The following is an 11,836-nucleotide window of genomic DNA, read 5'->3' on the forward strand; positions in this document are numbered from 1 at the left end:
TCCTGCCTATTTTCCTTTTTTGCCCTTTTTTTGTAGGTTTTTAGGTCCTAAAAATCCGTTCCCTGGTAATAATGTTGTGTGTGAACTACAAAAAAATGGAATTAATGGGATTATTTTACCACATACCTCCTATGCAAAACTTAACCTAAAAATTCTTTAAAAATACCATAAATGCCATCATTATTATATGAGATTACGTTAAAAGTCGGAAATATGAGCCAATTGTTAGTTGCTCCTGTACGCGCTTTCTAGTGAACTCGTTGGGTGCATAGGCGGTGAGCGTGAATGGTTCACGATGCGTGCGCGCTGTGACAAATATTGCTGTAAGTCAAAAACAGAAAAGATCTAACAATTTTTTTTTTACAAATATTTTCTTCAATAAATGCAGTTTTCGAAAATATAAACGAAATGGAAAACACCCATTGAGAATATATTTTTAATGCAACTTGAATATTTGTTTTTGTTATTTTTTTGGCCTTATAACAATTATATTTAACAATTTATATTGAGCTCGAGGCCGTTTTTTAAATGAAAATTTATTGTGGAAAAGCAACAATAATTTGAAAAAATGGTAGAAGTGATAGCTATTTCGGAAATCACCACATTTCCTCATCAGACTTCTTTCAGTAGGATTCCAGCCAGTTGCCTATGCACCGTGCTAAGTACGCCTCGTAAATTATCGTTTGCTTTTTTCCACTATTTTTAAAATTTAAGCACTTCCTTACGACGCTACAGCAAAATGCCATGTAACCTATTTTCGCAATTTTCAAACTCCAAATTGATTTTATACCTATGGTTTCTTAGGCAAATTTTCTTTCAATTACACGTAGAATTCTTCTGTGCTATACGCGCATAGTCGGAAAACTCTCCCATACAAATTGACCCGCCCTAATGTAAATATGAAAGTATTGATCATATGTCGACTGCTGAGTGGAAGATCGACCTATCTCGACAGCCAGTTCGAAAACGCCCTATCTCAAAAAACTTTTCAAGAACGCCCTATTTCAGAATTTTATTGAAAAACATTCTATCTCAGAATTTGGTTGAAGAACGCCCTATTTCAGAATTGTATTCAAAAATGCCCTATCTCACTTCAAAATATATTGAAAATGTGCTGAGATAGGGTGTTTTTGAAACGAATTCTGAAATAGGGCGTTCTTCAACCAAATTCTGCAATGGGATGTCTTTAAAAAGTTTTTTTCACATAGGGCGTTTTCGAACTGGCTGCCGAGATAGATCGGCCTTCCACTCAGCAGTCGATATGTTATACTTCGTACTGCCAATATAGGAGTACATATTACATATAGGGTATTGATGTAATGTATAGAACGTTGTACGCGACATTCTTTTCTATCATACATAAGTTCTGTTCCTGTACTCCATGAACATACAGGTTTTTACACGTACGGTACTGCAAAATCCTATAAATGAGAGCAATTTTTAGAGAGTTGTGTAGAGCAGGCTTTCCCAAAGTGGATGCCGCGGCACCCTGGGGTGTAGCGAGCGTATGCCTGGGGTGCCGCTAGTGGCTAGAGTATACTAGTGGTGCAGGCAAATTCTTTAAGTTTTCAATATACAACGCAAGCGGCTTAATCAAACTTCAACATGGCGGCCAGAAAATCAAAAATTTTGATTTTTATTAAAACTACCTTCAGCGGCTCGTCAAACCCCATACAAAACACAAATGGTTTGCAGCAAAGGGATATTTCGCTTGATTTGTCAAGCTGCTTGGGTGGTGCATTTAACTCTTAAGCGTAGTTCCCCAGTACGTTTTGTCAACGAAAAATTTAATCAGACAATTTTCCGAAAAATCGCCGAAAACGTACCCTTTTCACAACCATTTTAGGTGTATACAAAAGCACCTAAATCGCGTTTCATCCTCTTTTCTTCCCGTTTTCGGATTTTTTGCTGACTGTGTTGTTCTCGCAACAAGCGCAGCAGCTTCGCGCAAGTGTATATGTTACTTATTCTTTGGAACTTCACAATAAAACTGTGAAAGAGCGAATCAACACGATTTTAGAGGCAGTCGAGAACGAACTTATAAGAAGTTTTAAAACTTGTAAATTTTTGGACGAAAGTGCCAACGTAAATAGTGGGACTTAATGTTCTTCGCAATGCAAATCGAAGAAGAACTTTTGATAAGCGAAGTACTTAAGACTTACACCACTGCCGACGAAATTTTTAAAGCTATCGACAAATTTGTACAAAAAAATGGGTTGAAATGGAGCAAGTGTGCGGATATTTGCAGTGGTTGCAAAAACGAAAGGAGCGATGTCTAGGATGAAGCAAGAGACAGAAACCGCGACGAGAAGTCACTGTATGATCCGTCTGTATTCCCTGGCGACTGGGAAGATGCCGCCACTAGCTTTAAAACCCGTATTGAATGACACTGCGGAGATAGCAGGTGCCTGCGAAATTAAAATACATCTTTGGTTTTTTCTAGCACGTCGAGGTTTTTTTATTGGGGACTGTATATTTTAGAATTTCTAGCAATTTGCATGAAAACCCCATAAATAAACAAAGTAAATCAGAAAAACGTATGCAACTTCGAAGTTAAATCTAAGAAAATTGATAACAGCCGGTTTTACTTGCAATTTAAATGGAAAATGATTTTTTATTTTCTGTAATTTTCCATATAAAATTCAATAAACTAAAATCATTTTTCACGTAAATTGTGAAATTGGCTTTAAAAGTTATTTTCTTAGCGTTAACGCGCATTACCAGCGTTAACTTGGAAGGTTTAGAAAAAACCATTGTCGAATATTTTCCTAACATTGACTCTGAGGATGTCTACAGCTGGATAACAAACCCGTTTTCATATGACCCGAAAAGTAAACCTACTGATATGGCAAATTAAGCTTTTGGAAACCTTCTGGACATCACTTTGAATATTAAATACTACGAAGGGAGCCAAGAGAGTTCTGGATGCAAGATTATGCAGAAAACACTGCTGTTGGCAAGATTTCATTAAAAATACTAGTGACTTTTACTTTTACATTTCTATGTGAGACTTAATTTTCAACAAATGCTTACAAAAACAAGTAATTTTTAAGCAAAAAACAAAACCGACTTCAGTTCACATATACAAATTTAAGATTATCGTTAATCTCTTCATATTCCAATAATCGGATATAAACCAAGTTAGAATGGGGCCACCTCTGAGGTAACACCTTTCCTGTAAAAAAAGAATTATAGTAGTCGGTTAAAAAAAATACACCAGCAAGCTTTCATCGTCAAATGATTTCAGGGTAAAATTGTCAAAGCTCCCAATAAACTTAAAGGAAATAATGAAATCATCAAAACAATTTCAGTCCTCACATTAAAGCTAAAGGAGCATAAAATTTGCATTGTGTTTTTTTGTTTTCGTAGACATTTGGAATGAAGTTGCAAGATTTTATCCGAACTTTTTCTTCTAGGAAAATCATGAAGGGTCAAGCGATCAACTGTGTAAACATAGATTGTACGCTGTCAAGCTGATAGCGAAATAATAAAAGTATTACCTTAAATATTACCGTTTCGTATGCGATTTAATGTTCCTGGCGAGCAATCAACTTTTAATTTATTGCCTTCAATTTTTTCGTTTTTTTTTTTAACTGAAAGAAAACTCTTTGACTTTTTAACAGGATTTTTTTTTTGTGTTCTCGTACTTTTTTGTTATTACCCCCTTTTTACTCTCAATACAGAGAGTAATTTTGCTGTTTGATATTTTTACAGGATTTTACAGAAAAATTACTGCATCAGGACTATATATGAATGTAAATAAGTATATTCTATTGTTCGACCGAAGCTGGAATTTCGGACGAAGCCGAAGCCGAATATTAGGTACTATTCAATATTCGGCCGAGCATCGAAGCCGAAGCCGAACATTAAAATTAAGATTTGCGTTTCAAAAATAATAAGTCTGTGATTTTTTATTTCGTAACAAATTATCTATGTATATGTATAACACGCAGGACAAAAGATCTGTACCGTTCGCTCGATTTTAAAAAATGCTGTGTCAAATTAAAGCGCTTGGTCTGTAGATGTGCAAACTGGTTTTATTTTTTCGAAAAAAGTTGCCACCTGGTTTAAAAAGTTACATTCAAATTATTTAATAAGTTCGTTAAGTAAACAATTGGGTATTGTTATTGGAGTCAGGAGACCTGAAGCGAACCAGAGTTTTCGATCGAAAAATATTGATTTTCAAGAATTTCATACCATTTCTGCGAAAAGTTGTTTTTTTCCTCATATACATAAAATTCATGGAAAACTTTGAGCGCTTTGAGCGACCTGTAAATATTTTTTTGATTTCAAAATTAAAAAATACGGGTATAGTTCTTTCGATATAGAAAAATCATAATGGGTGAGAGCATTAAAATTCCTATTTTACTCATTTTGGACCATCCTAATGAACACGACATACAAAGTAATTTTTTATATGGAAAAAAGTGCATAACACCGTCAGAAAAAAAATTATCACAAATCAACGCGATTTTTTACCGCATACCAAAAATTATTCTAAAAATAAAAATTTAAATGCTTGGAATTGGGACTGAAAATTTGTGGAGTTTTCACAATTTTTGTATAAAGTTCGAAATCATGGGCGTCGCCAGGATCGAATTTAGGGGGGGGGGGGCCCGACATATAAAAAAAATCCCAAAATTTTCATCTTTACACATTCATGTTTCTGGCATGCGGGGGACGATATGTACTTGCCGATTTGTTTTACAAAAATTATTTAAAAAGCAGACGTCTCGGTTGCTCAGAAAACCGGTTAATCGTTTCTGCAATTATTTCACATTGAGTCTCTAAAACAAATTTTCGATGTATTCTTAAAATGTATAAACCTTAAGGTAAATTTTATAGGAAATTAAACTAACAATTTATTAAAACTAGTAGTAACCCCCGAAATACAGGTGAGTCCTTAACTCAAAATTTATTCAAAGAACTTCGCGAAATTATTCTTGTATTGCAAGACACCTGATAACCCAGGATAATTTTTAAGTTCTTAAAAGACACATTACTCTACTCTAAGCTTCGTGTAGTGGGCCATGAGAAAACCGTCATCTTTAAGGTATAGTCCAACCTTTCACAATATCTGGTATTAGTCTTAATCTGAAACGCAATAATCATTGAAAATTGGCGCCGTTTATGGTGAAAATTAAATGCTTTTCATCACACTTTCAAACTAAAGTTTTCTTAACCCTAGAAGCCTAATCTCTTTGGGAGTAACGTAAAGCCTTAATATACGCCGTAGAGGCTTATTTACTTAAAAGATAACCTGTGAGTTAAAATATACTTAGTTCTGCCTTACTTTTTAAAGAATATTGAAGTTGTGAGTTTGACTAATAATAAAACATAGTTTTATTAATAAAAACTATAAGCACATTTATTTAAAACAACAAAATAAAAAGTCAATTTCGTGTTAAAATTAAAAAAAGCCCCTTTCCGTATACGCCTCGCAGACGTAGATTATACTTTTGGGGTTAACCCTTTCAGTACAAAAATTCAACCACTGGTTCCAAAAAATTTTAAATATGTATACCGGCTAATTTTGGATCGTTCATTTTAAAACTCACATACAAAAATGTGTAATGCTTTGAGGTTTGCGGCCATTCAGGGTCCTAGGTGTTTAAAAAAGAAAGGGATCTCAGCTTTATTTATTTTTTGCTTTCGTGAAATATATTTCAAAACTATGAATAATACCTGATAACTTTTCCGAATCTCAATTCCACGGAAATATGGTTAATATTTTTCAATAGATTATATTACTCACTATCGACTTTTCTGCCGCTTTTTACTTTCTTGATAAACACGGTCAACTGCAACTACAGCTTGCACTTTAGTTTGATATATAGCTCAATTCTGTGGCTGCTACAGATCGGCCTAACTAAGTCGTATGACTGAGCAATTATATATAGATACTAAAGGCCTGAACTACAAAACATAGCGACATATAACACATCATGCAAGTGCCAGTTTATATCAGGTCGCTTATACATGTTTGAAAGTGATATATGAAGACATTACCGAATAAATTCAAATCAAATCATGCATCAAATTTATGCATGTCAACAAAAAAAACACATGCAACATATTCAGCATTATTATTTACATTGTATATACGCGAAGATATTTTCCGAATTTTCAAGCTCCTACTTAGTAAAATTTATTAAACAATTATCTAATTAAAAATCTATATACCAACGGTGGGCAAACGTGGCTCTTTGAGCCAAATGCGGCTCTTTGCTTGGCAGAGTTCGGCTCTTTTTACTTTCTCCTTGCTTAGAACATTTTTGCTCTTTTTACCTTCCTTTTATTAACTCGGGATGTAACTATGTAATATTGATGCGCCTAAAAGATGCAGCGATTTCTATTCTCAAGTTACATACCTGATGACAGTACGAATGGCAATTATAATAGGGAGGTTTAAGTTTTTTAAACTATAATTTTTTACTTTTTAAAATACATATTTCATACATATTACACATATACATACATATTACACATATACATACATATTACACATATACATACATATTTTACATACATACATATTATACATATTTTAGCCCACATCAATTTGCCAACAAAAAAACAGCTGATCAAGAAGAGCTGGTTGGAATTTACGCAAATCTGCGCTGGTAACATAAATTCTATAACCGCTAATTAAAGTGTCTGTCAATTTTTAAACCTTTTTCGCATTCTGTGCTCTCTTCTCTCTCACAAATCTTCATAGCTGAGTTGCTGAATATTTTCACTGCATTACCAACGTACCTAGAATCGCGGTGACAAGAAGTGGTAACATTTTTATACCCGAGCGCACTTGTGCACAAGGGTATTATAACTTTGTTCACATAACGGTTGTTTGTAACAGGCAAAACGAATCGAGATAGATATAGACAAATGTATACATAAATGATCAGGATGAAAAGAGAAATCGATTAAGCGGTGACTGCCTGTCCGTCCATCTGTCCGTCCGTCTGTGCCTACGATAACTCGAGTAAAAATTAAGATATCTTAACGAAACTTGGTACGTGTACTTTTTTCGGGCGTAGGACGGACGGTATTGAAAATGGGTCAAAATCGGACAATAACCACGCCTACCTCCCATATAACGGTAATTTTCAGAAATACGAAAACTGCGATATTTTAAAAACTACTGAAGATTATTCACTCAAAATTTATATTTGCAATAATTTTAAGACGAAAAATAAGAATATTGTAAATTTTTTAAAAATGGGCCCACTTATGGTTACATGTGTATATCTTGGCAACCGCTGCACCGATTTCTTCAAAACTTGGCACAGTTGTTGGCTTTGGTACGGCATACCAAATGGCCGAAAATTTTTAAAATCGGACAATAACCACGCCCATATTCCATATAAGAATAATTTGGAGAAATACGAAATCAATTATATAAATAGGCAATCATGTTTCCTTTACACCCCTTTTACGGCTAAACTATACTTCTAAGGTATAAACAATTATATGTCATTAGAAAGGTATTTTGATGCTGATGTGCAGGCAATTTCTAAAATTTCAAATTAGTTTAAAATAGAGCGAAAAAATCAATTCAAAAGTCACACCAATACCAATGCCATACATGTACATGGTTGGGGTGGAAATGCCCCCTAAATGTATGCTTTAATATTGATACTGAATTACAGAAACGTGCTAAGCAGCAGTTTAGGAATAAGATGTATGTATGTATGTACGTATATACATGAATAGATTAGACTCAAACAAGGAAGAAGGTAAAGTTGAGTATGGAGAAGAAGAAAGAGGAAGGAAAATTTAAATACCTAACCTAATAACAGTGGTGTAATATGTAAATGAAGAAATAATGGACATATTTAGATCAGGATAAAGGAAAAGATAAAGATGAAGAATAATATGAAGACCAAGACGAGGAAGAAGATGAAGATGAAGATGAAGATGATAATGAGGATGAAGATGATGAAGATGAAGATGAAGTTGAAGATGAAGATGAAGATGAAGATGAAGATGGAGATGAAGATGAAGATGAAGATGAAGATGAAGATGAGGATAAAGATCATAACCCCTTAACTTAACTTAACTCACCTCAACTCATCTCACCACCGCTTAAAAACTTACTCAACCTGAGCTCACCCCACATTAATTCACCACACCTTAATTCACCACACCTCAACTCCCCACTCCTTAACCCCCACACCTAAATCCACCACACCCTTATTCACCACATTATTTCACCACACCTCAACTTTCTCACTACACCTCAATTCACCACACTTTAACTCCCCACACCTAAATCCACCACACCTTAACTCACCACAACTAAATTCACCACACCTCTTAAGCCCACCCCACCTGAATTCACAACACCGTTACTCCCACACCCAATTCCACCGCACCGCAACTCACCACACCCAATTTCACCACTTGTCATGATATCACTTGATGTGGCATCAATGACAACATCATTTGGCCCAAGTGAACCAAAATAAACACGATTTTTAATCTTATATAATGAAATATAAAATAATAGCGGCGTTCATATAAATTGATAAACTTCGGATAAACGAGATAAAATGATAATTAAATCAGTTTATCACTTTTGATGAAGACCCCGAATATATTGCAATATAATTATGTTTCCATATGTTTTTTGGTTTTTGGTATCTTATCTTAAATACAAATAGGCAATCATGTTTTCTTTACACCCCTTTTACGGCTAAACTATACCTCAAAGGTATAAACAATTATGTATCATTAGAAAGGTATTTTGATGCAGATGTGCAGACAATTTTTCAAATTTCAAATTGGTTTAACATAAAGCGAAAAATCAATTCAAAATTGACACCAATACTAATGCCGTACATGTACATGGCTGGAGCGGAAGAAGGTAAAGTTGAATATGTAGAAGAAGAAAGGGATAAAGGTAAAGATTAGAATAAAAGTAAAGAAACCTAAATATAAACGAAGGTGAATATGAAGATGAAGATGAACATGAACATGAATATGAACATAAACAAGAACTTGAACATGAACATGAACTTGAACATGAACATAAACATAAACATAACATGAAGGTGAAGATAAACATAAACATAAACATTAAAATCGATAGAGACAAAGATAGAGAGGAAGAAAGTGATAGGGGTAAAAAGGAAATGCAACTGAAGAATATGCGATGTTATATATGGTGTGTTATGCTACATATGTTATGTTATTTAATCTTATGTTATGGTATGTTATGTTATGCTAAGTACTAAGCTAAACTCCCCTCCACTTAACCCATTCCAACTAATGTTATTTCAGCTCAACTCAACTCACATAAACTATCCTTAATTTTGGCGGCTGAATTTCAACCGCTGGGCGAACACTAGTCTTCGATAAATCAGTAAATATAAAAGCTAAATTACGCAAAATTGACGTGGCACCGCCCACTTATGATCACATATATGTATCTCGGTAACCGTTTTACCAATTTGTACCAAACTCGGTATGGTTATTGTGCTTGCCACATAAAAGCAAAACGTTGAAATCGGACTAAAACTACGGCTTTTCATATAACGGTAAATTTTAGAAGTGCTTGAAACTTCAATATTTCGAAATTTAAGGACGCTAATTTACTCAAAATTGATACACCCCGGCTTACCATGTAGCGGTAGCTTTCGGAAAGGTGAAAAACATATATGTATTTAATATTTGCGCCGGGTATTTAATGTTCGGCTCCGCCCGAACTTAGATTTTCTTACTTGTTTGGTAATAGAATTTTCCGGTCACAAAATCTTCGGTAACGTGCAGAATAGACCTATTAATGTAAACAAAATTTCTATCAGCTGTTCGTCTAACTTGCAAGTTTCTGCAAATTTTCTGTTCGCGTACTTTTTTTGGATATTTTTCTCTTGTAAGAGAACAGATGATATTTCGCCGGAATTTCGACATTTTTTACTGGAGATTTTAAACGAACGTACCTATTGACTATCCAACATTTAACAGGATTGTTACGAACGGCTTTAACTGACCTAAAACCAGATTTTGAAAATCTCGCCAAAGGGATCTTTTGAATTTTCTTTTATATCTATCTTACGTACAATAGAATAATAATACAATTAATGTTTTTCAATTCTAATAACAATTTTATTTAAAAATAAAATTTTTGTTTTTCTTGTTCTTTTTTTTTGTGGCTCTTTGTAGCATTTAGAACTTAGATGTGGCTCTTTTCGGCCTCGGCCTTGCCCACCCCTGCTATATACATTTTTATACAAGGCAGGATTAAACAGTATTAAAAATATGCTGCAGAAACACAACAGCAAACAACAGCTGAGCTAAGAAGCAATGACATGCTATAACAGTATGTTTGAGATGGAATGACATGGCATAGCAATGCATGTAATTTTTGAAAATGACATTTTAATAGATATGCTGGGAAGAAGTTAAGAAAATGTTTAAATTTATATTTTGTTACCTACATCACCATATTTGAAATTTGGACTTATATGGTTTTCGTTGGATAAGGAGCTGAATTTTATTAAACAATTAATGAACCTTAAAAAAAAGCACAAGAAAAGTAGTCAAAACTGATAAAAATGTTGATGTGTTATCTTTTGTAAAGGGGTGTATACATACATATGTATACACATACATATATACCTATATGTAAACTTACATACGTTTGAATTATATTCATTAAGTATGCAATTTCGCATAGTTCAATTCATGGAAGTTCATTTTAATTGTTGCACTTGTCTACCATTTTTGTTGTAAACATTTGCATTTTCTTTTGTTTTCATTTTTCTATGCATAAAATAGGCGTCACTTATCAAGAAAAAACAAATACATACAAATGCAATTTAAATACTATTTGTTGCCCGCTATCACCATAGGAGAAAAAATTAAATAACATTCTTCCGAATTAAATAGAGAGAAGAATTTGCACTCTTTGGATGACTAATTGATTCAATATATTCTGTTCGCAGATTACCCCAAAATCAATGAGTAATTGTTTCGTTGAATTTGTAAAACAAAAACTTATTTTCCGATACTAAATCGTGACTATGTACGGGAGAAAATCCGAGCCTGGTGGTAAATATGTACAGCGCACAAAAAAAGGTTATTTTAAACGAATTTTCGACGATCTCACTACATACTTGGTCAGTGCTTTTGAAAAATAAATACTCTTATCTGTATTCTCGTAGAATAAGGTTCGGTGGTTTGAAATCCAAGATAGAAATAGACAGTGTTGGGAAGTATCGAGTACTTTTGAGGATCGAGTTCTTTGGTATCGATACCTTTAAGGATCGGGTATTTTCCAGAGTACTGAGTACTTTTTTAAATATACATATGTTGGTAACATTTCAGTTCTTAGTGTAGAAATTTCACAAGCTGCCAGTATTTTATTCAAATTAATATATGAATCCCAAGCTACGTCAAATGTATGCCTAACTGTAGATACTGGGTACAAGTATTGGAATTGAAAATTATTGAAACTGTAAATTAAGTACAATCATTTCTGAATACCAGTAAATGTAAATAAAACTCAGTACTTTTTTAGCCTATTCGACACTTAATACTAAGCACTTTGAATCGATCCTGAGTAAATGTATCAAAGCGATTATTGCAACAGAGTGTTTTTGAGTACTGAGTACTTTCGGGTTTTTTTAAGTTCTGAGTACTTTCGAATTCTTTTCAGAGTACTGAGTTCTTTGAAGTATGTACTCAGTATCGCTACTTTTAAAATCGGGTGCTGTCGATCCTTTTGAGAATCGATTTCTGAGTACTTTTGGTATCGATACAGCCCAACACTAGAAATAGAGATAATATCATTCCATAGTAGAGTTGGATTTTTTAGTTCACTTTAAAGATTAGT

General features: G+C 33.8%; 1 long non-coding RNA gene across 1 annotated transcript in view; it reads left to right on the plus strand.

Moving 5' to 3' along the window:
• LOC108368997 (uncharacterized) overlaps positions 1-11,563 on the plus strand; it is a 21,075-nt gene extending 9,512 nt beyond the window's left edge. The window contains exons 2-3 of the long non-coding RNA XR_001848445.1: positions 3,188-3,194; positions 11,419-11,563. This is a non-coding gene — a long non-coding RNA (uncharacterized LOC108368997). The remainder of the gene's footprint in view (positions 1-3,187; positions 3,195-11,418) is intronic.
• The last annotated feature ends 273 nt before the right edge of the window (positions 11,564-11,836 follow it).

This window comes from Rhagoletis zephyria, unplaced genomic scaffold (assembly GCF_001687245.7).
Source record: "Rhagoletis zephyria isolate East Lansing unplaced genomic scaffold, Rhagoletis_zephyria_1.1 Rzeph_scaffold_03452, whole genome shotgun sequence".
NCBI classification, from domain to species: Eukaryota; Metazoa; Arthropoda; class Insecta; order Diptera; family Tephritidae; genus Rhagoletis; species Rhagoletis zephyria.